Below are 6051 nucleotides of genomic sequence, written 5' to 3'. Positions count from 1 at the left end.
AGGAGAGCTCACTTGTGCTGACTTTTGTGCACATGCCCTCTCCAGCTTGCTCATCACTTCTCTGACTTGATTGAGCCCAAGGAAGCTGACCTCTGTGTTCCGTCTTACACAGACTTCCTTGCCCCTGGCTTCCTGTTGCCTTTGGCCAGTGGGAGGCATCAGCGGGAGATTGATGAGTAGGAGGAAAAAGAGACTGGGATACTTATCATCCCCTTTCCCTGCTCCCCCAAATTTTCTTATGGTTCGGACCCTGTCTGCGTCCAGCTGCAGCTCCTAATAGGTGGCTCCTCTTCCAGGACTACAGAGCTTGCTGGTTCCAATGGCACCCCTTCTGCCCTTTGCTCTCATCAGGCCTAAACGTAGTATAAGCTGCCTGCCGCTGTTAGTCCCTAGGTGAGGCACCTTACAAGGCACACTCCTTGTTCCCTTAACCTGTCCACACCCCTGAAACAAGTCCCTTCATTCAATTCTTTCAGCCAGTCCTTTTGAGTGTGTGTTTCCCCAACTGATACATTGTTCTGACCCCAAATCCTTCACCTGGTGGTCATTTCTGGCAGTAGTACTTTTTCTTCCTCCTGGTATCCTGAGATAAAATGTGTTGTTTATTTTCTTCTTCTCAGAGTCAGCCGAAAGAATGTGTACCTAAAGCCATTTCCTCTTCTTGAGGTGCAGTCATAAAAGTGTCCGAGATCCACGTGTAACTTGGAGAGTTCTGCTTGTTGACCCAGCTGTTAATTTCCCCTGCGGGTGACACGTCCCTCCGAGTATTTGGCCTCTCTTTAAAATTTCTAAGTCTCCATATGTGTTTATGTAACCGCTTAGCTCTGTCCTATGTAGCTCTAGGGAAATTTGCTACACTCATTGGAAGTTGAATTGTCCCATCATATTACATAAGATGAAAGCCTGACCCCATTCAACTGCCAGAACAACAGTAAGAGGAGACATTAAGTGAGAACTGATTTTCGGTCCGGAGATCCCTTTCCATTCATGAGTCCTTGAGGGTTTCTCCAAGGCTGCACAGATTGCCATTTTTTGAAAGGAATATAGTTTTTCCTACCCCCAGGAGCTACTTAATCTGGGCATTAGAAATGTTTCCGAGAGTGGGGAGGAACACATGACAAACTCACTGGCGCCGTGTTTATCTTTCGTAAGAGAGAGGGAAAGGAATAAGCAGATACAGAACATTCTTATATTTTGTTCTTGACTCAGCTGCAGGTGAGATCCCAGAGACTCTGACTTTATTTATTTATTTTTTGACAGTCGACCTGACCTTTATTTATTTTTATTTTTTTAATTTAATTAATTTATTTTTTAAATTGTATTTTATATTGGACTATAGCTGATTTAGTTTCAGAAGTACAGCAAAGTGATTCAGTTATACATATACATAAATATCTATTCTTTTTCAAATTCTTTTCCCATTTAGGTTATTACAGATTACTGAGCAGAGTTCCCTGTGCTATATAGTAGGTCCTTGTTGGTTATCTATTTTAAAAATAGTAGTGTGTACATGTCAATCCCAAACTCCCAACTTATCCCTCCCCCTGACCTTTCCCCTTTGGTAATCATAAGTTTGTTTTCTATGTCTGTGAGTCTGTTTCTGTTTTGTAAATAAGTTTATTTGTGTCATTTTTATTTTTAGATTTCTCATATAAGTGATATCATATGAGATTTGTCTTTCTCTGTCTGACTTACTTCACTTAGTATGATAATCTCCAGGTCCATCCATATTGCTGCAAATGGCATAATTTCATTCTTTTTAATGGCTGAGTAATATTCTATTGTGTATATATATACCACATCTTCTTTATCCATTCATCTGTTGATGGACATTTAGGTTGCTTCCATGGCAGAGACTCTGACTTTAGATGCCTACCAGACCAGGGATCTCTGTGACGAAACTGCCTTTGAAAAATATTCCTTAGGCCCACGTCTTATCTGATGGTCATTGTCACCCATGAAGGAGTTTTACTCCCCAGATGTTCCCGGGAAGCTCACACCTGAATCTGGCCCAGTCTGAACTGTTGATCTCTTCTTTTATTCCTTCAGCCAATATTTGTTGAGTGCCTATGATGGGGGAGGCCCTGTTCAAGGTGCAAAAGATACTGCAGTGAACGTGACAGTGTCCTTACCCTCCCGAGGCTTACGTTCTAGTAGGAGAGGCAGAAAATAAACAAGTAGGCAACTGAATAACATATACAATATATTATCATTTTAGTTAGTGACAGATATTCCAAGGTAGTATTGCAGAGTGAATTTATTATAACCAATAAATATCTCAATAATGTTGGTATGCAGAAAATAATGAACTAGCAAGGCTGAGGCTGCTATGCTTAAAAAGGCCGCTTGCCAGGTTGGTCCTTGGCTGGTATCTGGGAACTTGAATGGTAAACCGTTCTCTACACTGGTAGAAAACTGAGCGGTAAGAGTGGCTTACTTGCCTAAACTGTCTGAACAGCTGCTTTCCTTCTGGGAGTCTGGAATTTTGGTATGTGCTGGGCAGAGGATGTCTGTGTGACCAGCCCCCAGTAAAAACCCTGGCACTGAATCTTCAGTGAGCTTCCCTGGTAGACAACATTTCACATGTGATGTCACAATTTATTGTGGGAGGAACTAAGCACATCCTGTGTGACTCCATTGGGAGAGGCCTCTTGCAAGCCTATGCTGGTTTCCTCCAGATTTCCACCCATGTGTCTCTTCCCTTTGCTGATTGCTTTACATCCTTTCTCCATAATCAATTGCAGCCATGAATATGATTATTTGCTGAGTCCTGTGAATCCTAGTGAATCACCAAAACTGGGTGTGGTCTTGGGGACCTATGACACAGTTGGGAACTCCAGAATTTCTAGAAAAAGGGGATTAAGAAGGCAAACCATTTGGAAGATGGTGGTGGGGTAGCTTAGGGCGCCACATAAGAAACTAGTGTGGGCCTCGATAAAGCTGTTATTTAAAACAAATACAAAATAACAATTAAAAAAACTAGAGTAACACCTAAGGGATATTTAGAGGAAGCTAACAGCTCCTTGAATAAGAGACACCCTGATAGTGACATAACCTAAAAAAATTGTGGCCACACATATGTTCACCCTCTACGGATTAATAAGCTCCTTGAAAACAGGGTGTTACAAGGTCTTTGTACCTTCATACTCAGAGAAGGTCATTTTGTAGACTGATGAGATAAATGGATTTACAGACTTTTAAAAAAAAATTTACAGGGACTCAGAGTTTAAGTGGAGGACCCATGATTACCTAACCAGCCAACGGCTGAAGAAAGTTTTAAACCTCTCAATTTGTTTTAACCTTCGTCAGCAAAGTAGACTGGTTTTGAGGCTTAGCGGTGTCCTGTTATGTTTACATGGAGGTTAAAAAATAAAAAGGGGAGAAATTTCTGCTGAGTTATATCCTTGTAGCTTCTTGGACACCACTGTCCATTTAATTGACAGAGACCTTAAAACAAAAAGGCCTGGTCTTCAAGCAGTAGGTGGAGGCCATGGGTGGAAGTGGGTGTGCATTTGTGGTACCAACAGGAGAGGTTTACAGGTGGGGCCCCAGGCCCAAATCCCAAGGCAGATGGAGGGGAGGGGCTGGCTCCCAGGCAGCCTTCTTGGTTCCAGAGCTGGAGTTAACCTCTTCCTTCTTGCTTTATTCCTCACTTTTCTTTGTAGTGCTTCTCTCGCGCTCTGTCTTTTCAGACTTCTCCCTCCCCCCCTTCTTTCTATGTTTTCTCACTTTCTTTTGTTCCCTCTGTCCCTGACTCCTCCTCCACCTCAGTCTTTGTCCCTTAACTTTTACTGCCTTCTCTCTGGCTCTTTCTTGATACCAGTCTTCTCAGTTCAAGTTTTAACCCGCCCCTTGGCTAGGCTCTGGACCCTGCTTCTGTCTTATGTCTTGAACTTCCCTGAAACATGGTCAGCTTACCCTGGATGAGAACGAGCACCTTCAGTCAGCTGAAAGTTGGAAAAAACAATTGTAGTAAGAGCCTTCTTGAGCCAAGTATTACCTTCCTCCTGTTGCTAAAACTTGGGGAATGTGTCAAAGATGATACCAACAGTTCAGCTAAGGTTTCTTGAACATTTACTGCTTTCAAGATGACAGTGATCCATGCTCTTTTCACTAGGTCTGTATTTTTAGCCATAGAATTTGCCACCCCTAAAGATAGTATTACCATATGCTGTAGTAAATACGCTGCGTATCTGAGCATGTCCCTCAGGTGCTAGAGAAGATCACTCAGCCACTCGAACCACTGGCGTCACTGGGAATTACTGACCTCCAGCCTCAGCTGTGCCCTTGGGACCTTTCAACAACCCCTGTGATGATTCTCAGCGAGCCCCTACTCCCCTTCCCACCCAGGAATTCTGACAGCCCTTCCAACCCAGAGTTCTCACATTCAGCAGATGACCCTCCCTCTACTTTATCAAGAAAGTGATTAGACATCAACATTTTGACCTTACAAACTTCCCTTTTCCCATAACTTTCTCCTCTCCACCATTCATGGGGATAAAGAGTTCCTTTTTTAGTTCAAAGCCAGCCCCTTCACCTGTATTCTTTTTTTTTTTTTTTTTTAATAACTTCCTGTAAAGGCTCGTACTTGGGGTGCTGTCTGCTAGCTGTTGAACATTTCCACTTTTCTTTTTTTTTTTTAATTTTATTTATTTATTTATTTTTTAGCTGTGTTGGGTCTTCGTTTCTGTGCGAGGGCTTTCTCTAGTTGCGGCAAGCGGGGGCCACTCTGCATCGCGGTGCGGGGGCCTCTCACTATCGCGGCCTCTCTTGTTGCGGAGCACAGGCTCCAGACGCGCAGGCTCAGTAGTTGTGGCTCACGGGCCCAGTTGCTCCGCGGCATGTGGGATCTTCCCAGACCAGGGCTCGAACCCGTGTCCCCTGCATTGGCAGGCAGATTCTCAACCACTGCGCCACCAGGGAAGCCCCACCTGTATTCTTGATCCATTTCCTCTCATCTCTGGCATTGTCTTCTATGCCTTATCCTCTCTCCTACATATCACCAGTTGTTCTACTGGCTCTTTGCATACAATCCGTAAATATGCTCAAAGGCTTCTTTTGGAAAGAAACAATCTCTTTTGACCCTTTCCACCTTCCAATGCCTCTGGCTGCTGCCCAGATCTTTCTAGTCAAGCTTCCCTTTCTAGTCAAGTTTCTGGAAAGAAGAAAATTCACTTGTTTTTCCATTTGCTCACCTCGTATTCAGTCCTCACATCCCTGAGGTCTCACTTCCATCACCCGTCCCTCTGTTGAAAGTGATTCTGCCAAAGATCTCTCCTCTGGCAAAGATTTCGAATGGTCTTCATATTGACAAAACCAAGAGTCACTTTTAATCCTTATCTTATTAGACCTCTCTGTAGTACTTGATGCTATTGATCTTCTCATTCTTGAAATTTCTTGGCAACTAGAATATTTATCTCCTGGTTCCTTGCCATTTCTCTGACTGTGCTTCTTGATCTCTCTAGAGGGCTCCTCTTCCTTTACTCACCTTTTAAGCTGGGAATTAAAAACTCAAGTATCTACCAGGACCAGGGAAGTAATATAAATAAATGAAGCAAGTATATGAAACAGCAGCGCCATAGTAATAATTAATGGGAGTTGACATTAGCCTTGCGTTAGAAAGACAGCGGGGAGCGCTGGGAGCTGTAAACAGTTGGAGAACATGTATCCCATTTAAAAAGGGAAGCTGCTACTCAGTTTTGGTAGAATGTTGCTGTGTGATAATGCAAGTCCAGGGGGTCCAGAGCTCCTGACTTTAAGAGAATCTGGAAATTCTCATTTTCAGGTGAAATTTCCTGATTTTAAATGTTGGCCACAGAATCAAAGAAAACATGCTGAACTTGATTGTAAAATCTACCTTAAATATTGGTGTACCTCACAGTTGTGTTCTGGCCCCATGGCTATCTCTTTACATACTCTCCTTATACTGGCTCAACTATTCTCATGATTTTAACTCCCACCAAGGAACTGAAGCCCCTCATCTCCCAGTCTGGTCTCTCCTGTGACACTCAGGTACATAAACCCAAGTACTTGTTGGACATTATAATTGCA

This window comes from Eubalaena glacialis, chromosome 6 (genome assembly GCF_028564815.1).
Source record: "Eubalaena glacialis isolate mEubGla1 chromosome 6, mEubGla1.1.hap2.+ XY, whole genome shotgun sequence".
NCBI lineage: Eukaryota > Metazoa > Chordata > Mammalia > Artiodactyla > Balaenidae > Eubalaena > Eubalaena glacialis.
The sequence above is the reverse complement of the archived record's forward strand: the minus strand, read 5'-3'. Positions refer to the sequence as shown.